This window comes from Triticum dicoccoides, chromosome 6A (genome assembly GCF_002162155.2).
Source record: "Triticum dicoccoides isolate Atlit2015 ecotype Zavitan chromosome 6A, WEW_v2.0, whole genome shotgun sequence".
In the NCBI taxonomy this organism is placed as follows: domain Eukaryota; kingdom Viridiplantae; phylum Streptophyta; class Magnoliopsida; order Poales; family Poaceae; genus Triticum; species Triticum dicoccoides.
Genome location: NC_041390.1, coordinates 202754896 through 202782877, shown reverse-complemented (window position 1 = coordinate 202782877; position 27982 = coordinate 202754896). Strand labels below are relative to the sequence as shown.

Sequence of the window (27982 nt, the reverse complement as noted above, 5' to 3'; positions counted from 1 at the left end):
ACTGCCAAGGCAGCGCCCAAGCCAGAAGCATGAAGAGCGAAGGGACATGATGGGCTTCCCCCGGCAAGAGCCTTGCCAAGACGGCCTACGTAGCCCCGGCAAGGGCCTTACCGAGACAACTTGCCCAACACCAGCAAGACCGCCACCCTTGATCCTAAGAGTTATAACACCATCGACAACGTCAAGACCAAGGCTCGGGGTGCCTGCATGGTGGCATGCAGATCTTGGTGAAAACCAAAGGCCTGCAGGCCTAGATGAAAACAGAAGACGAAGACCCCCGGCGAGATCTTGCCGGGGACGACCGAAGACCCTCGGCAAGACCCTTGCCGGGGACGCTCGCAAGCCCCCCCCCCCCCCGGCAAGACCCTTGCCGGGGACGCCCACGAGACCCCGGCAAGACCTTTGTCGGGGCCGCCTACGGAGCCAAGGCCAGGACCGCACTTACCAAAGCTTCCCTGCCTCGCACCCATTCCGACGTGGCGACCAGCCTACCAACTAGGCACGCATCTGCGTGGCAGCATGCGTCCTCTATTCCAACCAGCCAAGCACCTGCGTGGTGGCATGCAGATCTTCGTGAAGACCCTGCCACCGCACCAGCTCAGCAGCCAGCCAGCGTGGCGCTGCATGCCTCATCACCTTGGACGCGTGTCGAAGCAAGGGGAAGCAGCGATGGACGGGACGAGCTTCTTTACCGTCCCCGATAAAGCAAGAGGACACATAGGCGGTGCATTAAATGTGTTTGTCCTAGGATGTTAGAAGATAAACGTGTACACTGTATATACTTTCCACCTCCTGTGTGCCACTGTGGCAACCCCTTTGACATATAAAAGGAGGCATGAGGCGTACTGAAGAAGGATTCGGACTTTTTGGACTAGGCATGCACCGCAGCTAGTTCAAGAGCTCAAGAACACTAAATACACACAAAGCAGGACTAGGGTTTTACGCATCACTTGCGGCCCGAACCTGGGTAAAAAATCCCACCAAGTTAATCTTCTAGACCCGCTCTTTCTGCAGCCCCACACCCCGCCAACCGTAGAAGGGATTCCATCGAGGGATCCCATAGGTGTCGTTCCAGAACCCCGACAAAGACCAATTAATTCATCCTTACTAGGCAATTCTTTTTCATGAAGATTTCTACTAAACTTGGAAAAATTAAACTCATGAGACTCATTGCCAAAACTAACACCTGTTTCTCACAATCTATCTTAGCATTAACAGTGTTCAAGAAAGGTCTACCAAAAATAATGGGACAAAAGTCATCTTGTGGGGAACCAAGAACAAGAAAATCAGTAGGGTATTTTATTTTCCCACACAAGACTTCAAAATCTCTAACAATCCCAATTGGTGATATAGTGTCTCTATTAGCAGGTTTAATAGTAACATCTATTTCTTGTATCTCTGCGGGTGCTATGTCATTCATAATTTCTTGATATAAGGTGTAAGGAATAGCACTCACACTAGCACCTATGTCACATAAACCATGATAATAGTGATCTCCTATTTTAACTGAGATGACAGGCATGCCAAAAACAGGTCTATGTTTATCTTTCTTATTAGGTTTGGCAATTCTAGCAGCTTCTTCACAGAAGTAAATAACATGTCCATTCATATCTTCTTCTAAGAGATCTTTAACCAGAGCAATACTAGGTTCTACTTTAATTTGTTCATCAAGTTTAGGTGTTCTAATGTAGCTTTTGTTAACCACAGTTGAAACTTTAGCATGTTCCTTTATCCTAACAAGGAAAGGTGGTTTCTCAATATAAGCAGAAGGAACAACTGGATCAAAATTAAAAAGTGTAGTTTCTTCTTTAACTGGTATCGGTTCTTTAATTTCTTCTTTAATAGGTGGGTGATATTTAAACCACTTCTCTTTAGGGAGTTCAACATGAGTATCAAATGATTCACAAAAGGAGGCTACTATCTATGAGTCAAGTCCATATTTAGTGCTAAGCTTTTGAAAAGCATCGATATCCATAAAAGATTTAACAAAATCATACTCAAGTTTAATACTTGACTCTTTACCTTTGTCGAGTTCCCCATCTCCAGAGTTGCGTTTAATTCTTTCCAAAAGATCCCACCGGAATTCAATAGTCTTCTTCATAAAGGAACCAACACAAGAAGTATCAAGCATGGTTTGATCATTACGAGAAAGCTGAGCATAAAAATTCTGAATAATAATTTCTCTTGAGAGCTCATGATTGGAGCATGAGTATAACATTGACTTAATCCTCCCCCAAGCTAGAGCGATACTTTATCCTTCACGAGGCCAAAAATTATATATATATAATTCCGATCACGATGAACTAGATGCATAGGATAAATTTTTTGGTGGAACTCCAATTTCAAACATTTCCAATTCCATGATCCAATATCATCGGAGAGCCTATACCATGCCAATGCTTTTCCCTTCAAAGATAAAGGGGAAACCTTCTTCCTAACTTTATCTCCAGGTAAACCTGCAAGCTTAAACAATCCACAAATTTGTTCTACATATATCAAGTGCCTATCAGGATGTTCGGTTCCATCTCCTGCATAAGGATTAGCTAGCAGTTGTTCTATCATACCCGAAGGAATTTCATATTCAATATTTTCAGTAAGTGCAGTAGGTTGAGGGGTAGCTAATTGTGGTTCCGGACAAGGTGAAGATACCCCAAACAAACCCCTCAAAGGGTTGTTTTCCATAGTAACAAGTGACAGTAAATTTCAGCACAATATATAAATGTTTCCTTACCAAATTCCACTTACCAAAGGTGCTTCACTCCCCGGCAACGGCACCAGAAAATAGCCTTGATGACCCACAAGTATAGGGTATCAATTGTTGCTCTTTTTGATAAGTAAGCGTGTCGAACCCAATGAGGAGCGGAAGGAAATGACAAGTAGTTTTCAGTAAGGTAGTTGCCAGTGTCAAAACCGGCGGATCTCGGGTAGGGGGTCATGAACTGTGCGTCTAGGATCAATGGTAACAGGAGACAAGGGACACAATGTTTACCTAGGTTCGGGCCCTCTCTATGGAGGTAATACCCTATGTCCTGCTTGATTGATATTGATGAATAAGGGTGTTACAAGAGCTGATCTACCACAAGATCGTGATGGCTAAACCCTAGGAGTCTAACATGTATGGCTATGGTAATGAATGTATCCTTTCCGGACTATCCCCTCCGGTTTATATAGACACCGAGGGGATCTAGGGTTTACATAGAGTCAGTTACATAAGAAGGAATCTAAATAGTCAGTCACCAAGCTTGCCTTCCACGCCAAGGAGAGTCCAATCCAGACACAGGTATAGTCTTCGGTCTTCATGTCTTCACAACCCATCAGTCCGGCCCATGGATAACAGGACGGACGCCCGAGGACCCCTTAGTCCAGGACTCCCTCAATAGCCCCTGAACTTGGCTTCAATGATGAGGGGTCCGGCGCACAGATTATCTTCGGCATTGCAAGGCGGGTTCCCCCTTCCGAACTCCTACTTGATCTTCAGATGTAATGATTGTATCCGGTCTTGTATGCTCAACTATAGATGATATAATATTTCATGGGTTCAATCCACCGACCACTTTTTGGTAATATGACACCATGCCTACCCGGCCTTTGCCTGCGAACCGTTTTAGCCGGCCCGTCGCCCCACGTCCCAGGACATGGCATTATTGGCGTATTTTATCCAAATGGAGATTGTGCCTCCCTTTTTTTAAGGGATTCCTGTCGACCCGAACGTGGGTAACCCAACCGTCGCTTGGGTACCACTCCTTGGAAACAAGCAAGTTTTTTAGGCCCAAGAGGAGACGTTTGATATTTGCAGCCTTTATACAGGGGTACAGACCCGTCTTTTTCTTCCACGCTTGCCTCTTCCTCAACTCCTGCTACCCTGAGCTCCAATACCTGGGCTTCAGTCGCCACCAGCCCCAATCATGTCCGGATCTAGCCCTCAAGGCCGGTGGGTAGCCTCTTCTGTCACTGAGGAAGACATTGCAAAGCTTCGGGTGGCGCGGTACCTGATCGCTGAAATCCATCATCGGCTTCCCGCCGAGGGGCAGGTCATTCCCACCCCCAGATCCGGCGAGAGGGTCATGTTCGTGCCCCACTTCCTTCGCGGGTTGGGGTTTGCACTTAACCCCTTCGTCCGAGGACTCGTGTATTATTATGGGCTAGACTTCCATGATTTGGCCCCGGACTCTATTCTTCTTATCTCGACATTTATCTTCATGTGTGAAGCCCTCCTCCGAACTCCTCCGCACTTCGGCTTGTGGCTCAATACCTTCGATGTGAAGCCGCAAGTGGTAGAGGTGACGCAGACCGAGTGCAGCGGCACTGCAGTGAGCAAGCTTGCTAGCGCCGTTCGGCTGAAAGGATCCTTCGCCAAATCTTCCGATCTGTGGCAGCAGGGGTGGTTCTATATCACCGAGCCCCGTAGCTCCAAGTGGGCGACTGTGCCCGTATTTCGACCCAGCCCTCCAACTCAACTTGCATCATGGATTAATAATGGGCTAGATTGGGGATCAATGAATGATGTGCAAACTCTGCAAAGTCGCATCCGGAGCCTCATTGAGAGGGACATCCACATAGCCAGCGCCGTTCATATAATGCTAGTTCGTCGGACCCTGCCGTGCCAGCGACGGCCTCTCCGCCTATGGGAGTTCAATCCAGAAGGGCCGCGGACTCTTTGGAACTTCTTCGGTGCAACGCCCAAAGTAATGTGGAGATTAGTCTTCGAAAAACGAAGGCAATGGCCGGACACTATCAGAGATGTCGGCCTAGACTGTAATCATCCGGACACCCCGGTAAGTACACATTTACCGAATACCTTACAGTCAGATATCCAATGGCAAGAAACCAACGATATCATCCTTTTTCAGAGCTGGATAAATAAGGTGGAATTGATTAGGTGTCCGGCTCCCCCTCCCGAAGACTCAGCTACTCCTGTGTTAACAAGGATGCTGGCCTCGGCGCCGTTCCAGGCATCGACAGGGGAGGGCAAGAAGACCCAAGATTACCTTGGTTCTGGAGGTAAGTCAGACACTGAGTCCAGATAAATCGACCTTTCCTCACTCGAAGACGGAGGCAGGAAAGGACCCAGTGTTTCTTCTCCAAACAGGAGGAAAAGGGCCGCCTCCGAAGATGGGGAGGGGTGGTCTACCAAGAAGGGCAAGATGCCACCGTTGACCGGCTTGGATTCGGAAGGTGATGCCATTGAGCAGCTCCAACAAGGGGACAAACCCTTGGCCAAACCGTAAGAGAATCTGGAGTACCTTGATAGAGTCATGTTCCATTATTGTTATCGTAACGCATTCATGCATTTTTACAGGTCGGCACAGAGTTTTTCTGGGCGATCCTCTTCTTCGGGGAGTCTCCTTCCAAAGATGACGGAGAGCGAGACGCCTCCTCCAACCTCCTCGCCCAACAAGGCGGATGATTCTGAAGTGTCATCACGGAGGGTCCCTTTAGACTAGGGGACAGAAGAGGCGGTACCCCAAGGTGGACCTTCGACCATCCAGGATTCCGTGGCTAATGGTAACAAGGGCCCCGGACTGTCCGGTTCACAGCCAACATCGATTTTGGAGACGGGCGAGCAGATTCCTTCAAAGGATGATCGTGCTGTTGGAGCAATTTCCGGAAGCCCGGAGACTCCGGATAAATTGCGAGACATGTTGCGGAAAGCATCTGTCTCGGGGGAACATCGTACCTTGATGGGTACAGTGATTGAGAAGATTTCGTCCGCGAAGAGCGGATTAAATGAAGCCTTCATGAGCCTGCTGAAGGGCTTCGAGGTTTGTAACATAATGTTTTCAACTATGTTTCATTTGAGAAGATACGCTTGTATATAGGTAGTAGCCCCCGATACTCGGGTTGGCTTCCACTAGGAAGCAAAACGGAGGATCGAAAAAGGATCATTTGAGGACTAACCTGATAAACCTTGAACGCGGGCTGATTCCCCTTTGGCCACCTCCCGGACTATGGAGATTGCTGATTTGCAGCGAAAGGTTGATGTGGCAGGGGATGATCTTTCTTTAATCAATACGCGTCTTGACGAGTCGCAAGGTATGTATTTGGGGCAATCCTCATACATTTTTGTGGTATAAGCGTGATGCTAAAATTTGGCTGCAGATGGTGCTGCCGCTGTTGAAGTTCTTCGAGCGGAGCTGGCCCGGGCCAAGGAGGAGGCCCGGCGTAGCCATGCTGCTGCCGAAAAAGGCATCGGCTGAACTAGAAGCCGAACGAGCTGTACGGCGCCAAGATGAGGAGAAGATATCCACGATGACGCTCGAGCTGGAGAATGCTACCGGCCGCTATGAATTTCTGGAGAAGGAGAGTGAAGCCTTAACGGCTGACCTGGAGAACGCCTTGCAAGAGGCAAGAGGAGCGCGGTCAGAATGCAGAGCGACCCGTGAGGAGGTTCGACAGGCGAGGGAGATTGCGGCTGGAAAGCCTTTTCTGCTGCAAACTAAGTTCGGCGACCCGAACTTTGTCCAGCTCAACCAAGTATGGAGTTCTTCGGACGAGTTCTTGGACTTGCCGAAGAGTTCTGCCAATGCGGCGCAGTATTACCAAGCGCGGGATGGATATGCAGCAGAGAAGCTTTTTTGTCACAGTTTGGCGCGTCAAAGCGCCCCTTGTTGCTTAATAAACAGATGTCCCAATGGGCCGAACTTCATAGGATGTCCGGCGCTGCCATGAAGGACGTCATAGTCCGGCTGTGGCCAACCGAGCCTGTTCCAAACAGCTTTTTCGGTTTAGTGCAAAGGCTTGTTGATGCGGTGTCGCGTATCGACGCTGTGAAGCGGTCAATGTGCATTGAGGGTGCACGGATGGTTTTCACCCGAGTCAAGACGTTCTGGGGGAAGATGAAAGCCATCGATGTTGCGACGAAGGGTCCACCCAAAGGCAAGGGCCGTCCGGAACCGGAACATTATTTTGAGGATGTCCTAGAGGCCGCTCTCTTTGTAGAGGGTCAATGCTCGAAAGACATAATGTTCAAGTGAAAATTGTAAAAGACAATTTTCTAGTTAATTTATTTATGTTTTGCTTGAAAGATTGAATTCCTCCTGTGCGGCCATTTTGATATAATCTGAAAGTTTTCCAGTCGTCGGCTTCAGCCCCCTCATACGAAGTACGGGGGTGTTCGGAAAGCATTTAATCACTCTTTATCCAACGTCTTGGTCCATGAAGGAGGTGATAATGCGGCGAACCAGGCAATCGGACTATAAGGCGTTAACACTTTCACTTAGCCATAGGATTTTTATGGTGGGGCTACGGCATAGCCCCTGGTATGTATGCGGCGTATGGTGCCTTACATGTTTGATCTGAAAAAGATCCCTCGTGTGACACAGAGAATCGCTAAAGATTCCGATAAGTCGTCAAGTGGTTGACCAGCTCACGCCGCATCATGACAGTCAGTTTTCGGCTTTCTCTACTGAGGTGCTCATCCGGTTTAGACCAGGGCACAAATGCAGTAGTTCTCCCTTTACTAACCTAGCCGATAGAGCGGAACATACGGTAGCAAGCACAGGAGCCGGGCAACCCAACTATTGACCCAAGACAATGATTCGGAGCTAATGCATATAAGGCCAAACTTGCGACGCCGAAGTATGCTATAGAGTTGTTCGGACTTTTACTGGCGGCTCATTTGTTCCCACACCGAGCCCCTAGCAGATTACGCCAAGGTATGTTTGTGAAATAACCATAGGAGCCATGTTTGTCAGGAAAACCGTGCAGATGATTAGTTCGGATATTGTTTACTGGTAACTGAGTGATATGCCAATGATTACTTATGATTATATAAAAGCCATCGCCCCCGGGCTATTTGACATGCTCGGGGTTGGAGGCGGAGGAACATGCATAGTACAGGCTCGAAAGATGGAGAGTGCGGTCTACAAAAAGTTATTTTGGACCTCCTGTCGCACGTCTGTGCCGCCAGTCCTCGGCGAGGAATCCTTGATGGACATAGCCCCTTAGGTGAGTGTACGGATCCGAACTCCGATAGAGCCAGTTTCCAATTTTTAAACTGTTCGTCACCTGTTTTTTTAAGGATATCGAAAGAGGAAAATAAAAAAAGGAAATAAATAATTATATATAGAAAAAGTTACTGGAGTTCTCGCATGCTTGTCCGTATTGTGCTTCCACCGATTCCCATGGTATCTTGAGTGCGTAATGATGTATGCGCGGTACAAACTTTGTAGGTGTACGGAGTGGGCGGCGGAAGCCGGGCTGCTATTTCCGTTCTATGAGTAGTTGATCATCAGGTGGAGACTGCTTCAGACCTCCAGTTTTTCATTGGTGAACCTTTCCGTCATCCCTCTCGCTTGGCGGCTTCCTTCCCCTGTGTTCGGCGTTGAGCTTGCCGGCCTATTTAAAGACCCATCAGTTTCTGTTGGTATGATTACCTGGTTTATCGGGGTGGCCGTGAATCTGGCAGGGTCGGTCCAAAATCCTGTCCAGGTTGGATGGTTCATCTCGGTTCGCCTTGGATGGCTTCTTCCGCTGGTCGGGCTTGGGGTAGCTGAATCCGGCGTTGACCACTGTGTCGCCTGATCTTTCATTGTCATTGTGACTGTTGTTTTTGCTTCCTTATGGCTTGCCATTGGCATCTCAGATTTTGGAGGTTCCCTGGTTGATGGCGCTATTGCTTCTATGAGCGAGCTAGCTATCTTCTCCCGCGCAAAAGCAAGTCATCATAACAGTGAGAGCTGTCGTGGATTTAGGTCCTTGGCCGAGGTGGCATGCGAGCCATTCGTCCCAGGCGCTGTGTCTGAAAGCCATGAGGGCTTCCGCGTCCGGACAGTCGACAATTTGGTTCTTTTTTACTAAGAACCGGGTCCATAGCTCCCTGGCTAATTCGTTGTGCTGTTGGACAATGTGACTTAGGTCATCGGCATCCGGTGGCCGGACATGTGTTCCACTAAAGTTATCGAGGAAGGCCTCTTCCAAGTCCTTCCAGCTGCCTATGGAATTTTCAGGCAGGCTGTTTAACCAGTACCGAGCTGGTCCTTTTAGTTTTAGTGGGAGGTATTTAATGGCGTGGAGGTCGTCTCCACGGGCCATATGGATGTGGAGGATGAAATCTTCTATCCATACTGTAGGATCGGTTGTCCCGTCGTATGATTCAATATTGACGGGTTTGAATCCTTCGGGTAATTCATGATCCATTACTTCCTCAGTGAAGCAAAGCGGGTGTGTGGCGCCTCTATGTTGGGCCACACTGCGGCGTAACTCGGAAGGAGTCCCATTGCTGTTTTCGGCCTAGTTGCGATGAGATGTGACATGTCCGAATAGGTAGCCATTGTTGCGTGTCGAAGCATGTTTCGTGATCCGTAGATCGTTCTTGCACTTCCTGCTCTATTGTTCCAGTCCTTCTGCAAGTTATCTGGGTAATCGTGGCCTGCGTTGTTCCTGCCTTTACGGCGTGGTGGGGCGGTCTGGTGTTCGGCTTGAGTTGCCTTTTTATCCGGACAGAGTTGTCGATGACCTGCCGTGTTGTGTGACGATGGTATGGGCTCCAACGCCCCGTCATCAGACTGGTAGAGTGATTTGTGCTTTGGGTAGCTTTTGGCTGGGCCACTGAGGTCGTATTCTTCGGCGACCAGGACTTTGGTCCATTTGTCATTGAGTAGGTCTTGGTCAGCTTGAAGCTGTTGTTGCTTCTTTTTCAGGCTCCTTGCCGTAGCTATCAGCCTGCGCTTGAAGCGCTCCTATTCGAGGGGCTCTTCGGGTATGATGAAGTCTTCGTCGCCGAGGCTTTCCTCATCTTCGGAGAGCGGAAGGTAGTTGTCGTCCTCCGATCCGTCGTTGGGCAGGGCCTGTTCATCGGGGCTGGCTTGCCCATTTTCCTATTCCTCCTGCTCGAATGTTGCTCCCACAGGGTCTTCATTGCTTTCGGCGCCGTTCGGAGTACTATTTTCTCCAGTGCCATTGTTGCTGCGGTGTGACTTGGGGCGTCGGAACTTAGACTGTGACTCAGGAGTTTAACTGGATCTCCCTTGTCTTTGCTGCGAGGATTTTTAAGTGTATCGATCATGTACACATCATGTGAAGGGGTGTCCGTCTTGCGTCCGAAGACTGGCGGATCTTGGCCTTGCTCCTTATCTACATCGTCGTCTGGACCATCAATGTCTGCGGAGCCAGGAGTGGACATGTTGGTTAAGTCCTCGACAGTGGCTATGAAGCGGGTGGCGGGTGGGAAACAAAATTCTCCGTCGTCAGCCCCAAGTTCGAACCGGACATAGTTTGGCTGCGAATCTCCCGTGAATGATAGGTTCTTTAAAGACTTTAACACATCGCCTAAAGGTGAGTGCTGAAAGACGTCTGCGGCAAAGAATTCGAAGATCGATAACTGATCTAGCTCGGTGTCCACAAGCGTATATGGTCCGGAATTTATAGCCAGAGACGAATCCAGAGTTCCATTAACGCAGATATCGCAGCGTGATGAGTCTGTGTGCGGATCCAACGCCGCGGACTCTGTGGCTTCGGATGGCACGATCTGCTCTGGTTCTAAGGTCGTTGCAGCAACAGGGACCATCTCCTGGATGTGATCCGATGACAGATTTAAGTCATGTTCCTCGGAGCAAGGGGGAATGATCGCTGTGGTTTCAAATCCATTGAAGATCAAGTCTCCACGGATATCTGCTACGTAGTTCAAGCTTCCAAATCTGACCTGTGGCCGGGGGTGTAGCTATCAATCTGCTCCAGATGGCCGAGCGAGTTGGCCCGCAGTACGAAGCCGCCGAACACGAAAATCTGTCCGAGGAGGAAGGTTTCTCCTTGGACAGTGTCACTATAGACGATTGAAAGGGCCATCGAACCTTTCGTCGATGGCACAGTGGAACTCTCAATAAAAGCACCAATGTCGGTGTCAAAACCGGCGGATCTCGGGTAGGGGGTCCCGAACTGTGCGTTGATAGATATTGATGAATATGTGTGTTACAAGAGTTGATCTACCACGAGATCATGATGGCTAAACCCTAGGAGTCTAACCTGTATGACTATGGTAATGAATGTATCCTTTCCGGACTATCCCCTCTGGTTTATATAGACACCGAGGGGATCTAGGGTTTACATAGAGTAGGTTACATAAGAAGGAATCTTCATAGTCGGTCGCCAAGCTTGCCTTCCATGCCAAGGAGAGTCCAATCCGGACACAGGTATAGTCTTCGGTCTTCATGTCTTCACAGCCCATCAGTCCGGCTCATGGATAACAGGCCGAACGCCTGAGGACCCCTTAGTCCAGGACTCCCTCAGTAGTGTTTGCAAGTAAGGAAATTGTAAGTAGCAAAGTAGTTTGACAGCAAGATAATTTGTAATGAGAAAGTAACGATAGTAGTAACAAAAGTGCAGCAAGGTAGCCCAATCCTTTTGAGGCAAAGGACAGGCCAAAACGGTCTCTTATGATAAGCAAAGCGTTCTTGAGAGTACACGGGAATTTCATCTAGTCACTTTCATCATGTTGGTTTAATTTGTGTTCACTACTTTGATAATTTGATATGTGGGTGGACCGGTGCTTAGGTGTTGTTCTTACTTGAACAAACATCCTACTTATGATTAACCCTCCGCAAGCATCCGCAACTACGAGAAAAGTATTAAGAATAAATTCTAACCATAACATTACACTTTTAGATCCAATCGATCCCTTACGGAATAGCGCATAAACCGGGGTTTAAGCTTTTGTCACTCTCGCAACCCATCATCTAATTGCTACTCCACAATGCATTACCTTAGGCCCAAATATGATGAAGTGTCATGTAGTCGATGTTCACATGACACCACTAAGGGAATCACAACATACATACTATCAAAATATCGAACACATATCAAATTCACATGATTACTTGCAACATGATTTCTCCCGTGACCTCAAGAACAAAGGTAACTACTCACAAATGATAAACATGCTCATGATCAGAGGGTTATCAAATATCATCTTGCATCTGAACATATAATCTTCCACCAAATAAACCATATAGTAATCAACTACAAGATGTAATCAACACTACTAGTCACCCACAAATACCAATCTATAGTTTCGGTAACAAGATTGAACACAAGAGATGAACTAGGGTTTCAGAGGAGATGGTGCTGTTGAAGATTTTGATGGAGATTGCCCTCCCCAAGATGAGAGTTGTGGTGATGATGGTGCCGATGATTTCCCCCTCCGGGAGGGAAGTTCCCCCGGCGGAATCACTCTGCGGGAGGGCAAAAGTGCTCATGCCCAAGTTTCACCTGGAGGCAGCGGTGCTTCATCCCGAAAGTCCTCTCCTTATTTTTTTTTCTAGATCCAAATGACTTATATACCAATAGATGGGCACTGGAAGTGGGCCAAGGAGGGCACAACCCACCAGGGCGCGCATGGGCTCCCTGGCGCGCCCAGGTGGTTTGTGCCCACCTGGTGGGCCCCCTTTGGTAGTTATTTGCTCCAATAATTCTTAAATAATCCATAAAAAATCTCCGTGAAGTTTCATCTTGTTTGGAGTTGTGCAGAATAGGTGGCCTGACGTAGCTTTTCCAGGTCCAGATTTCCAGCTGCCAGAATTCTCCCCCTTGGTGTGTACCTTGCAAATTATGAGAGAAAAGGCATTAGAATTACTCCAAAAAGCATTATTATGGATAAAAACATTGTAGATAAAAGTAAGAAAACATGATGCAAAATGGTCGTATCAACGTTCACATGACACCACTAAGGGAATAACAACATACATATCATCAAAATATCGAGCACATATCAAGTTCACATGATTACTTGCAACAAGATTTCTCCCGTGACCTCAAGAACAAAAGTAAATACTCACAAATGATAATCATGCTCAAGATCAGAGGGGTACTAAATAGCATAATGGATCTGAACATATTATATTCCACCAAATAAACCATACAGTAATCAACTACAAGATGTAATCAACACTACTAGACACCCACGAGCACCAATCTAAGGTTCCAGTACAAATATTGAGCTCAAGACATGAACTAGGGTTTGAGAAGAGTTGGTGAGTTGAAGATGTTGATGGAGATTTCCCTCACAAAGATGGGAGAGTTGTTGGTGATGATGATGATGACGATGATTTCCCTCTCCGGAAGGGAAGTTCCCCCGGCGGAATCGCTGCGCCCGAGGGCAAAAGTGCTCCTGCCCAAGTTCTGCCTCGAGACGGCGGTGCTTCATCCCGAAAGTCCTCTCCTTATTTTTTTTCTAAGTCAAAATGACTTATATACCAGAAGAGGGGCACCAGACATGGGCCGAGGAGGGCACAACCCACCAGGGTGCGCCTGGGGGGCCTGGCGTGCCCAGGTGGATTGTGCCCACCTGGTGGGCCTCCTCCGGTAGTTATTTGCTCTAGTATTTTTCTTTTATTCCAAAATAATCATCCGTAAAGTTTCAGCTCATTTGGAGATGTGCATAATAGGTAACTCTGACGTAGCTTTTGTAGGTCCAGAATTCCAGTTGCTGGTATTCTCCCTCTTTATGTAAACCTTGCATATTGTGAGAGAAAAGACATTGGAATTACTCCAAAAGGCATTATTATGCATAAAAACATAGTAAATAGCAATAGGTAAACATGATGCAAAATGGACGTATCAACTCCCCCAAGCCTAGACCTCGCTTGTCCTCAAGCGAAAAACCGATATCGAAAAACATGTCCACATGCTTAGAGAGAGAGGTGTCGATAAAAACAAAATATGAACATAAAGCATCATGTACATTATTATAACACCAACAAACTTTATCATAGAAATTTTAACATAACACTTTTATGATAAACTTCTCATGAATAAGTAACAGTTCATCACAACATCGAAGTATAAAGCATAAACTCTATTGAAAACAAACAAACTATGTTCTTAGTCAACTTTGCAACACAATTCATCATCTTTTCAGGAAGGGTCACGTATCGGAGCCTTTTGGCAAGTCCACATACTCAACCATCATATAGTCTTCTATGATTGCTAACACTCACCACATACCCATGAGTAAAAAGTTTCAACCAGACACATAGGAAGATAGGGGCTTATAGTTTTCCATCCCAACGTATTCACCTCAAGGGTGATGTCAACAATAATAACCCATGCCCACCCATATTCAACTGGATATATGTGCCTAGATCTTTCCTCACCACATGATGCTTGCAAAAGAGAAAATAAAAAGGAATAGGGAAGAAAACTTTTGACTCTTGCAGAAAAGTAAATACATGAAAGTAAAAGATATGCCCTTCATAGAGGGAAGCACAGGTTGACATGCACTTTTTGGTTGTATGCTCAATCTCTCAGTGCAAAAGAACATCACGTTATATTGCCCCTTGTGATAGCAACCTTTATTATGCAGTTTGTCGCCTTTATTATTTCGCCATCACAAGTTCATACAACGCTTAATTTTTTATTACACTAAATGATCTAACACATTTAGAAGAAAATTTTATTGCCTTATTGCACCAATGAAAACTTACTTGAAGGATCTTACTCAATCCATAGGTAGGTATGGTGGACTCTCAAAGCAAGATTTGGATTTAAGGGTTTTTGGACGCACAAGTAGTATCTCTACTTAGTGCGGAATTTTTGGCTAGCAAAGATAGAGGAAAGCACCACATGTTAAAGGATCTATGACAATATAACTTCTATGTGAATATGAACAAACATCACGTTGTCCTCCTTGTCCAAGGTCAATAAATTTGGCATAAAATATTTTGATGGGGGCTCACAATCATAAAAAATGTCCAAGATAGTGTATTTGCATGTGAATCTTCTCTTCCCTTATTAATTATTTCATGAATTGCATCATTGACCAATTCTATGTTTGTTAATCTCCAATAAATTTTACTACTTATACTTTTCCTTATGTGATGTCATTCATTACAATAAGATTAGCATATGATCTTTTCATTTATTTTCTTTTCTCTTTATTGGAACATGAAAGCAAAGAAAGCAAAACTCAAACTAAACTTTATTATATATCTCGCACATGATTACAAGATAGATGGATCGCTAAGCAAAACACTCGAAGAAAGAATCGAACTACATTTTTATTCAACTAAATCAAAAGATAACTAAGGATCTATAACATCCCATATTTTCAATTTGGAATGTTATACATTAGATCATCACTGCAGATCATATTTTTATCTGCTTTTGGCCTGATCCAGAAATTCTACGCAACTCAAGGACCCACGGAGAGAGTTGGGGATTTCGTTATTTTCATATTTGGGCTTTCTCAAATTTTGAAAATAGGATCATTTGATTTTATTTATTTTATCTTCAATTACTTCTGTTATACAAATATGAGAGAGGGAATAAAATGACTTACCCAAAATAAAGAAATATTGAAGATTTAATTAAAAAAATCAAATAAGATTTTATTTCGGAGTTTTGGCTAGTTTTATTTGAATTTAGGAAAATTTGCACGTTTTTCAAAACTGCATTTTAGGGCCAAGAAAATGTTCATCTCGTTCTAAATATTTTATTTAGGCGGTGAAAATTTATTTGGCATTTTTAGAATTTTATTTTATTTTCTAGAATTTTTCCTAGTTTCGGCGGAATTGTTTTTAAAAAAATTTGTTCGCGCACCCGACTGGGCCGAAGGCCCAGCCGAGCCGGGCCAAGCCCGCGGCGCCGCCGTCTCCTGCACCGGCTCGGGACCGGAGTCCCGAGCGAAGCCGCCGCCGCCGCCCGAGTCCGGGAGGAGCATGCATCCCGAGATGGACCCTTCCTCAAGCCACGCCCCCCTTCTCATAAATACCCGCCACCGCCACCTCGCCCCGCCCCACCTCCCGCAGTCGCCGCTTGCCGCGCCCGCCGCCACCGACATCACCGCCGCCGACGCCCGCGCCGCCCGCCGCCTACGCCGCCCCGCCCCGCCGGAGCCCCGAGCCGCCGGAGTCCGACGAGGTAGCCACACCGTTTGCCGCCGGTTTTCCGAAGAAAACCGATCCGGTTTTTTTTAAAACCCTGGGTTTTTTATTTTATTAGATCGGTTTTATCGGTTCTTTTATTTAGCGAGCGTTCGCTCGTTCGTTCGTTTTAATGGACGAGTTCACCGTTTAGTTTCAGATAATGAACGTTCGTTCGTTAATCTGTTCGCAGTTTTCTCTTTTTCTCGGATTTTCCGCAATTATTTCAGATCGCGATTTCTGATACGATTTTCGTTTTAGTTTAACTTTTCGCTCGTTTATCGGAATCAGACGATTCAAGCGCCTAGAGTTTCGTCTCGAAACCCTATTTCCGTTTAACCAACTCAAACAAGTTTTTGCTTCTGTAAAATTTGACTTAGGTCCAGATTAGTAATCGAAGCTTGTTTTCTTTCGCCGTTTGACTTTCGTTGTTTCGTTCGATTTATTTCTTTTTGCAAACCGGAGTTCTTAAGTTGAACTTTCTGGTTAGATCTCTTATTTGAGTTTCACCTGTGCATTAGATGAGTGCTTATTGTTTGCTTGTTTGTTTGTTTGCGTTAGAGTACCCGGAGTGCGCCGCTTGCTACTTCGAATCTCTAGGTTTCGCGGATCATCAGCAAGGCAAGTAACACTTTGATTATACCTCTTACTACCTAGTTTTATTGCATTAGATCAATCCCCAAACAATTGCATGGTTAGGATCTGAATAAATTGTGGGTTGGGAAGTAGATGAGGTAGCACCTCTGTTTTTTATCAAACCCTGGGAGTTACTTCTACATTTTCTTATGCCATGCTATGCTTGTAGACGTGGATTGGGTTTGAGTGTATCCATGACAGATGTGAGAATGTTAATTAATGGTTCATCTTAAGGTAGCAACTTTAATAGACATCTGGGTGGATTGAGGCACCTAGGTATTCCAGCGATTGCCTGTTTTCTTTATGGACCACCACCCAGGCTCAAAGGGATCATGAGATTATTGATACTAGAAACTTCCGTGTGCAGCCACAGGCTACTATGGGCTCTAGCATAGTTGATTAAGTCGTGCGAACTCTTACAGTGGTAGACTAGCAGATGTAGGGGAAAGTAGGTGTAACGGTCTACCCGATCGTAAGGTGCTAGCGCTTCTGAAAGACTATGTCTCAGTCATCCGTTTCTCAAACACCATGTAGTGCGAGAAACCCAACGGAGGAGATCGAGTCTTATTGGGAAAAGTGCGCAAACCTCTGCAGAGTGTATAAACTAATCATGATTAGCCGTGTCCCCGGTTATGGACGTCTTGAGTATCTAGTACTTGGATTATCATGTGAATCTCATCATGTGACCTTAATTAATTTTGTTGGGTTTTAATGATGATTTTTAATTGGGATTGAGAGGGTGTCTACGCTCTCAATGTTTAACAACTACCATGATAGTTAAATAAAATTTATTCCTTTGCAGTAGGGAAAAATTGGCTTTACGCAAAACTGTAACCATAGAGCTTTCCACCAGCCATATATGCATGTAGTGATAGCATTATTATGTTCTTGCTCTCTATGTGTTACATTGCCAGCATATTCCATGTGTTGACCCGTTTTTGGGCTGCAACGTTCATGTTGCAGACTTTTCAGATGACGAGTAAGGAGCCTTAGGTCGTGGTTCTATACTTAGTGATGTCGTTGGAGTTGATGGACTCACTTATCTTCCAAGCCTTTCGCTGTTATCGTTATTAGATGGCCTTAAGCCATATTATTTTGTAATAAGTTCTCTTTTGAGACATTCGATGTAATAAGTGTGTGATTGCTACTCTGTTATAAATCCTTCAAGTACTATGCGTGTCAGCATTACTGATCCAGGGATGACACTGATGCACACAGATCGGACCGTTTGAGGTCTGGTCGCTACAAGATGGTATCAGAGCACATGCTGACTGTAGGACACGGCCACTAAGATAAAGACCTAGATCACTATTCTCTTCTCATTTCTGACTTCTCATCTTTTCTACTCTTTTAGGATGGCGTATGCAAGGAACAAGTTCACGCAACCGGATGAAGATACACCCTTTGGACGCCACCTGAAGGAAGTCACTAAGTACCTGAACATCGGAGTACCAAGCTTCACCGGGACCTACAACGCCACTTTACCCAAAGAGGAGCGCTGGATGATTCAAGTTCAAGTTCCAGGAAGGATGTTTGCGCTAGTCACCGAGCCCATAGAGTTTTCCTTTGATGCACCAACCTGGAGTCTAGGAAAGAGCATGGCAGCCCACATCACCATGGGACGTATTGGAGAAGTTTACTGTAATGATCTCAAGGATACTATCTACCAGATTTGTGGGCGTCGAGATGAGAAATGGGAGATGATTACCACCAGGAAGGATAGATCAATCGCAGCTTTTATCCAGGAGTTAAACCAAAGCATTCGTTGCCAGGAGAACCAGATGTGCGCAGGAATGATAGACCTGAAGAAGGCAATGACAAGGATCACGGAACTGGAGGAAGAACTTAAAGCTACTCGTGAAGATTATGAGGAGGACATCGTCGTACTAGTGGATAAGAATGACGATCTGGAAAGGAAGCTAGGAGTATTCCTGGGAGACCCTGCACCAGGAGGAGAAGACGAAGAACCCAAGGAGATTCGCTTGGAGGACTACATCATCATCGACGACATCGACTCAGACCCCGACAATAGCGATGATGACTATGAAGACGAAGCTGGAGCAGATATCATGGAGTCTGCAACCGAGGAATATTTCTAGTAGACCACCACATCAGTAGTAGTATTCCACCATGTAAATAGAGTAGTCCGAGCACCTTTGTAACGATAATTCTAGACCGATTGTATGCCCTTGTTTGATTTGAGTGAAGTGATTTTTTTTGCATTTGCCTCATGTGCATATGGGTAGTGTTTTCTCTCTAGACCTCAATCTATTCTTAATTCTCATCTTTTCTAAACCCTTAGATGCCTCCGAGACGTGACAATGGATTTGCTTTCCCGCCGGAGCTCACTTAGTTGATCCAGCAGCAGAATGCATTGATGCAGTTGCTAGTCCAGAATTAGAATCAGGGAAACAACAACAACGATGACCCACCACCACCACCACCTGTTGATCACTTAACCCGTTTCCTTAGACTAAATCCGTCGGTGTTCTCCAGTAGCACCGAGCCTATAGTAGCAGATGATTGGCTCCGCAAGATTGGAAGGGAGTTAACCACTATAGGATGTACTGACGCTGAGAAGGTGCGTTTTGCCACACATCAGTTGGATGGACCAGCAGCATCATGGTGGGAGAATTACATTGTCACCTACCCTATAGCCACGGTGACATGGGACCAATTTCAGCAGGCTTTCCGTACAACCCATGTTTCAGTAGGGGCTATGGTCGTGAAGAAGCATGAGTTTCGCAACTTGCGCCAAGGAGGAAGGACAGTTGGCCAATACGTGGATGACTTTAGTAAGTTAGCACGTTATGCCCCGGATGACGTTGCTACGGATGCAACTAAGAAGGAGAAGTTTCTGGAAGGACTGAATGATGAGTTGAGTATGCAGTTGATGGTAGCAACTTTTAACAACTACCAGGAGTTGGTAGATCGTGCTCTTATGATAGAAGGGAAGCAGCAGCAGATTGAGAACCGCAAGAGGAAGTATGGACAAGGGAAATACAATTCAGGAGCCCAGCAGAAGCCATGCTTTACCCTGAAATTGGGAGGACATTTTCAGCATACCCATGGAGGAGGGAGTTCGCATAATCATAATGGCCCCAAGAATGGTAATGGGAATGGGGGGAGCAACGGTCAGAACCGTACCAACCCATCAACCCCAGCCAAGAGAGACCTAAGCCAAGTCACTTGTTAAAAGTGTCGGAAGACCGGACATTATGCCAACGAATGTCCTGAAGCCCAGAATGGAAATGGCAATGGAAGCTCTGGGAAGAAGCCGAACCCTTTCAACAGGGGACAGGTGAACCACGTTAACGTGGAGGAGGTTGAAGCCCAGCCAGATGCAGTAATCGGTAAGTTTTTGGTTAAGTCTTTTACTGCAATCGTTCTTTTTGATACTGGTGCATCACATTCATACATGTCAAGGGGATTCGTGGATAATTACAAACTGCCCACCAAGGTTCTTAGAACACCTATGTTAGTAAGCTCACCAGGAGCGGAGTATATGGCTAGTCGAGGATGTTTTCAAGTGCCATTGAGTATAGGTAGGCATGTGTTCCCCTCGGATTTAATCATTTTGGAATCACAAGGTTTGGATGTAATTATGGGTTTGGATTGGCTATCGATGTATGGAGGAAACATCGATTGCGCTAGTAAGTTGATTTTTCTTACTACCCCGGAAGGGAGAAGGATCAAGTATGTATCACGGCATGTGCCGAATAGGACTCAAGTAAATTCCTTATCAGGAGTTGTACAGGAGGAGGTACCGGTGGTAAAGGATTTTCCGGATGTATTTCCAGAAGAGTTGCCAGACATGCCACCGGATAGAGACATTGAGTTTTTTATTGAGCTTTTGCCAGGCACAGGACCAATATCTAAGAGACCGTATAGAATGCCTGCAAAGGATTTGGAGGAGATTAAGAAGCAGATTAAAGAGTTACTGGATAAGGGATATATTTGCCCAAGTTCGTCACCTTGGGGATCACCAGTACTTCTAGTGGAAAAGAAGGATGGATCGTTAAGGATGGTTGTTGATTATCGAGGGTTGAATGAAGTGACGATCAAGAATAAGTACCCACTGCCGATGATCAATGATTTGTTTGACCAATTGCAAGGAGCTAAGGTATTCTCCAAGATTGATTTGCGATCAGGATACCACCAGTTGAAGATTCGAGAGCAGGACATACCTAAGACAGCTTTTACCACAAGGTATGGGCTGTATGAGTATACCGTTATGTCATTTGGTCTGACTAACTCACCTACCTATTTTATGAACATGATGAACAAAGTGTTTATGGAGTTTTTGGATAAGTTCGTCGTAGTGTTCATTGATGATATACTGGTTTACTCTAAGAATGAAGAAGAACATAAAGAACATTTGCGTTTGGTACTTGGTAAGCTTAGAGAACATCAGCTATACGCCAAGTTCAGCAAATGTGAGTTTTGGTTGACGGAAGTGGGATTCCTCGGACATGTTATATCCGGAGAAGGAATAGCTGTAGATCCCACCAAGGTTGTCACTGTGACAAATTGGGAAGCCCTAACAACAGTTGGAGAGATCCAGAGTTTTCTTGGACTCGCAGATACTACCGGAGGTTCATTGAAAATTTCTTGAAAATTGCAAAACCTATGACGGAGTTGTTGAAGAAGGATACAAAGTTCAAATGGACTGAAGAATGTGAGGCCAGTTTCCAGGAGTTGAAGAAACGTTTGGTTACATCGCCAGTGTTGATTCTGCCAGATCAGCGCAAGGATTATGAAGTATATTGCGACGCTTCATGTCGAGGACTTAGAGCAGTGCTTATGCGGGAGGGAAGATTTGTTTCATATGTCTCACGACAGCTTAAGCCCCATGAATTGAATTATGCTACACACGACTTGGAGTTAGCAGTCGTAGTGCATGCTTTAAAGACGTGGAGACATTTTCTCATCGGAAACCATTGTGAGGTGTACACAGATCACAAGAGTTTGAAGTACATTTTCACGCAGAAGGAGTTGAATCTCAAGCAAAGGAGATGGTTGGAGATCATCAAGGATTATGATATGAGATTACATTATCATCCCGGAAAGGCCAACGTAGTAGCTGACGCATTGAGCCGCAAGAGCCATGTCAACACACTAATGACCGGAGAGTTACCAAAGGAGTTAGCCGAGGATCTTCGTGAGCTATGTTTGGAGATAGTTCCGAGAGGCTATGTAGCAGCATTGGAGATTCACTCTACTCTGATGGATAGGATCAGAGAAGCTTAGAAGACCGACAAGGAGATTGCCACCATAAAGGAGAAGATGGGCAAGGGAAAAGTTAAAGGATTTCGTGAGGATGAACACAATACCTTATGGTTTGAGGACCACGTTTATGTGCCTAATGACCCGGAGATCAGGAAGTTAATTCTGCAAGAGGCCCATGATCTGCCATACTCGATTCACCTAGGAAATACCAAGATGTATTTGGATTTGAAAGACACTTTCTGGTGGACCGGAATGATGAAGGATATTGCAGAGTATGTAGAAGTTTGTGATGTATGTTAGAGAGTAAAGGCAGAGCATCAGAAGCCAGCAGGATTGCTACAGCCATTCCCGATACCCGAATGGAAGTGGGATAAGCTAGGCATGGATTTTATCACGGGATTACCCAGGACCCGTTCAGGTTATGACTCGATATGGGTTGTAGTCGATCGCTTGACGAAGGTAGCTCATTTCATCCCAGTGAAGACCACTTACACCAGTGCTAAGTTGGCAAAGATATACATGACCAGGATCGTATGTCTGCATGGAGTTCTGAGAAGCATTGTATCAGATAGGGGAACCCAGTTTACCTCAAAGTTCTGGAATCAATTGCATGAAACTTTGGGTACCAGACTAGAGTTTAGTACAGCTTTTCATCCGCAGACCGATGGATAGACCGAGAGAGTCAATCAGATTTTGGAGGATATGCTGAGAGCTTGTGCGCTAGATTATGGATCTAGTTGGGATGACAACTTGCCATATGCGGAGTTCTCTTACAACAACAGTTATCAATCCAGTTTGACGATGGCCCCTTTTGAAGCCTTGTACAGAAGAAGGTGCAGAACACCATTATCATGGGACGAAGTTGGAGACCGCCAGTTGTTTGGACCATATTTGATTAAGGAGTCTGAACAGAAGGTGAAGTTGATCCGCGATAGGCTCAAGGTAGCCCAGTCTAGGCAGAAGAGCTATGCAGATTCTAAATGCAAGGAGATAGTTTATGAAGCCGGATATAGAGTTTATCTTCGTGTATCTCCACTTCGAGGAGTTAAGCGCTTTGGAGTTAAGGGAAAGTTAGCGCCACGTTCTGTGGGACCATACAAAGTTTTGGAACGCATGGGAGAAGTTGCTTATAAGTTGGAATGGCCTGAGGGATTGTCGGGAGTTCACGACGTGTTCCATGTTTCCCAGTTGAAGAAGTGCCATGCAGAAATGGCGGATATACTGCTGAGAGATACAGTGCCGCTGGAAGCGATTCAGTTGGATAGTGATTTGACCTATAAGGAGAAACCAGTTAAGATTCTTGAGTATGCCAGCCGAGTCACCCGCAACAAGGTTAGCAAGTTTTGCAAGGTTCAGTGGAGCCACCACACCGAGAATGAAGCCACCTGGGAGCGAGAGGAAGATCTGCTGAAGGACCACCCTCACCTATTTTCTAGCCAACCCGAATCTCGAGGGCGAGATTCATCTTAAGGGGGGTAGGTTTGTAAAATCCCAAATTTTCAATTTGGAATATTATACATTAGATCATCAATGCATATCATATTTTTATCTGCTTTTGGCCTGATCCAGAAATTCTAACTCAAGGACCCATGGAGAGAGTTGGGGATTTCGTTATTTTCATATCTGGGCTTTCTCAAATTTTGAAAATAGGATCATTTTATTTTATTTATTTTATCTTCAATTATTTCTATTATACAAATATGAGAGAGGGAATAAAATGACTTACCCCAAAATAAATAAATATTGAAGATTTAATAAAAAATCAAATAAGATTTTATTTCGGAGTTTTGGCTAGTTTTATTTGAATTTAGGAAAAATTGCACGTTTTTCAAAACTACATTTTAGGGCCAAGAAAATGTTCACCTCGTTCTAAATATTTTATTTAGCCGGTGAAAATTTATTTTGCCATTTTTAGAATTTTATTTTATTTTCTAGAATTTTTCTTAGTTTCGGCGGAATTGTTTTAAAAAAAACTGTTCGCACGCCCGACTGGGCCAAAGGCCCAGCCGAGTCGAGCCAAGCCCGTGCCGCCGCCGTCTCCCGCACCGGCTCGGGACCGGAGTCCTGAGCGAAGCCGCCGCTGCCGCCCAAGTCCGAGAGGAGCACGCCTCCCAAGACGGCCCCTTCCCCAAGCCACGCCCCCCCTCTCATAAATACCCGCCTCCGCCACCTCACCCCGCCACCTCACCCCGCCCCGCCTCCCGAAGCCGCCGCTCGCCGCCGCTTGCCGCACCCGCCAAAGCCGCCCCGCCCCACTGGAGTCCGACGAGGTAGCCGCACTGTTCGCCGCCGGTTTTCCGAAGAAAACCGATCTGGGTTTTTTTTTGAACCGGTTTTTTTAAAACCCTAGGTTTTTTTATTTTATTAGATCGGTTTTATTGGTTCTTTTATTTAGCGAGTGTTCGCTCGTCCGTTCGTTTTAACGGACGAGTTCACCGTTTAGTTTCAGATAACGAACGTTCGTTCGTTAATCTGTTCGCAGTTTTCTCTTTTTCTCGGATTTTCCACGATTATTTCTGATCGCGATTTCTGATCCGATTTTCGTTTTAGTTTAACTTTTCGCTCGTTTATCAGAATCAGGCGATTCAAGCGCCTAAAGTTTTGTCTCAAAACCCTCTTTCCGTTTAACCAACTCAAACAAGTTTTTTCTTCTGTAAATTTGATTTAGGTCCAGATTAGTAATCGAAGCTTGTTTTCTTTCGTCGTTTGACTTTTGTTGTTTCGTTCGATTTGTTTCTTTTTGCAAACCAGAGTTCTTAAGTTGAACTTTCTGGTTAGATCTCTTATTTGAGTTTTACATGTGCATTGGATGAGTGCTTATTGTTTGCGTGTTTGTTTGTTTGCGTTAGAGTACCCGGAGTGCGCCGCTTGCTACTTCGAATCTCTAGGTTTCGCGGATCATCAGCAAGGCAAGTAGCACTTTGATCATACCTCTTACTACCCAGTTTTATTGCATTAGATCAATCCTCAAACAATTGCATGGTTAGGATCTAAATAAATTGTGGGTTGGGAAGTAGATGAGGTAGCACCTATTACCTTGTTTTTTATCAAACCCTGGGAGTTACTTCTATGTTTGCTTATGCCATGCTATGCTTGTAGACGTGGATTGGGTTTGAGTGTATCCATGACAGATGTGAGAATGTTAATTAATGGTTCAACTTAAGGTGGCAACTTTAATACACATATGGGTGGATTGAGGCACCTTGATATTCCAGCGATTGCCTGTTTTCTTTATGGACCGCCACCTAGGCTCAAAGGGATCATGAGATTATTCATACTAGAAACTTCTATGTGCAGCCACAGGCTACTATGGGCTCTAGCATAGTTGATTAAGTCGTGCGAACTCTTACCGTGGTAGACTAGCCGATGTAGGGGAAAGTAGGTGTAACGGTCTACCCGATCGTAAGGTGCTAGCACTTCTGAAAGACTATGTCTCGGTCATCCGTTTCTCAAACACCATGTAGTGCGAGAAACCCAACGGAGGAGATCGAGTCTTGTGGGGAAAAGTGCGCAAACCTCTGCAGAGTGTATAAACTAATCATGATTAGCCGTGTCCCCGGTTATGGACGTCTTGAGTATCTAGTACTTGGATTATCATGTGAATCTCATCATGTGACCTTAATTAATTTTGTTGGGTTTTAATGATGATGTTCAATTGGGATTGAGAGGGTGTCTACGCTCTCAATGTTTAACAACTACCATGATAGTTAAATAAAATTTATTCCTTTGCAGTAAGGAAAAATTGGCTTTACGCAAAATTGTAACCATAGAGCTTTCCACCAGCCATATATGCATGTAGTGATAGCATTATTATGTTCTTGCTCTCTATGTGTTACATTGCCAGCATATTCCATGTGCTGACCCGTTTTCGGGCTGCAACGTTCATGTTGCAGACTTTTCAGACGATGAGTAAGGAGCCTTAGGTCGTGGTTCTATACTCAGTGATGCCGTTGGAGTTGATGGACTCACTTATCTTCCAAGCCTTCTGTTGTTATCATTATTAGATGGCCTTAAGCCATATTATTTTGTAATAAGTTCTCTTTTGAGACATTCGATGTAATAAGTGTGTGATTGCTACTCTGTTATAAATCCTTCAAGTATTGTGTGTGTCAGCATTACTGATCCAAGGATGACACTGATGCACAGAGATCGGACTGTTTGAGGTCTGGTCGCTACAGGATCGAACTAAGATAAATAAAGGCAAAAGATACTGATGGTGATACTATATCGGGGCACCTCCCCCAAGCTTGGCACAAGCCAAGGGGAGTGCCCATACCCGATACTCAAGTCTCCTTTGGTAATGAAGAAGGTGGTGGTGATGATGAGCTAGTAGCGATCTTATCCTCCTTTTTCTCCAGCTTGCGTCGGAGGGTAAAATTGTCCATCCTCAACTCATCGTTCTCTGTCTCAATCTTTATTATCCTCTTGCGTAATGCCTCCTTGCTTTCTTTCTTGAAACAAGGAGGGACTGGTTCATCTTCATCTTCCTCATTAGTGAACCATATATAGGGATAGGTGTCCTTGAAGATATTTTTATCCAAAGGTTGATAAGAAACTGGGCAATCCTCCTCTGAATCTTGAGACGACATATTTTTTAGATCTGTCAGGAAAAGAACGAGTAAGAAGAACATAAGATTTCTCCATGATATGGTGGTCAATAGGTTCGGGGGCATATAAAGAATTTTTATCTTGGGAAACAAGCAAACGGGAGAAAAACAGAGTCCGGGAGGTACCCGAGGTGGGCACAACCCACCTGGGCGCTTGGCTGCCAGGCGCGCCCTGGTGTCTTGTGCCCACCAGGGTTGCCTTCCTCATTGTTTTTTATTTTCCTAATTTTTGTAATATTCCAAAACTGACAAAAAATATTTTTGCGGATTTTTCGGAGTCCGTTTACTTATGTATCACGTACCTCCGTTTATTCACGATTCTGGTGTGTTCCGAAAGGTTTCTTTCATGTGTTCCTCTGGTGTCATAGTTTAGATAATATTGCTTTCAACATTAATGGGCGTACCTGATATATAATGTTTAATTCTTTGCCCATTGACAACCTTCGAGTTAGTAGCTTCAGCATTATTTATTTTGATGGCTCCAGAACGATAAACTTCTTCGATAACATACGGTCCTTCCCATTTGGAGAGAAGTTTTCCTGCAAAGAATATGAAACGAGAGTTTTACAAAAGAACATATTCTCCAACTTTGAACTCACGCTTTTGGATTCTTTTATCATGCCATCTTTTAACCTTTTCTTTAAATAATTTAGCATTTTCATAAGCTTGGGTTCTCCATTCATCCAATGAGCTAATATCAAATAACCTCTTTTCACTGGCAAGTTTGAAATCATAGTTGAGTTCTTTAATTGCCTAATATGCTTTATGTTCTAACTCAAGAGGCAAATGACAAGCGTTTCCATAAACCATTTCATAAGGAGACATACCCATAGGATTTTGATAAGCTATTCTGTAAGCCCAACGTGCATCCTCTAATTTCTTAGACCAATTCTTTCGGGACCTATTGACAGTTTTCTATAAAACTAATTTTATTTCTCTATTTCTAAGTTCAACTTGCCCACTAGACTGTGGATGGTAGGGTGATGCAATTCTATGGTTAACATCATACTTAGCAAGCATTTTACGGAACACACCATGAATAAAGTGTGAACCACCGTTAGTCATTAAATATCTAGGAACTCCAAACCTTGGGAAAATAACTTCCTTAAGCATTTCAATAGATGTGTTGTGATCAGGACTACTAGTTGAATAGCTTCTACCCACTTAGTTACATAATCGTCAGCAGCCAAAAAAATGTGTATGCCCATTAGAGGAAGGAAAACATCCCATATAGTCAAAACCCCAGACATCAAATGGTTCAACAGCAAGAGAATAATTCATAGGCATTTCCAGAAGCTTACCGATATTACCAATTCTTTGGCATTCATCACAAGATAAAACATATTTACGGGAATCCTTGAAGAGAGTAGGCCAGTAAAAACAAGATTGCAATACCTTATGAGCAGTTCTATCTCCCGCATGATGTCCTCCATAAGCATTGGAGTGGCATTTTCGTAGGATTTGTTCTTGTTCATGCTCAGGTACACAATGTCTAATAATACAATCTACACCCTTCTTTATAGAGGTGTGGGTCATCCCAAAAGTAATGTCTTAAATCATAGAATATTTTTTTTTCTTTTGTTGGTATGTGAAACTAGGTGGTATAAATTTAGCGACAATATAATTAGCATAGTCAGCATACCAATGAGTGTTATG

The 27982-nt window shown here is 44.8% G+C and overlaps 1 pseudogene; it reads left to right on the top strand.

Moving 5' to 3' along the window:
* Positions 1-6168: 6168 nt before the first annotated feature.
* The window catches only part of LOC119315798, a 62425-nt pseudogene continuing 40611 nt past the window's right edge, over positions 6169-27982 (top strand).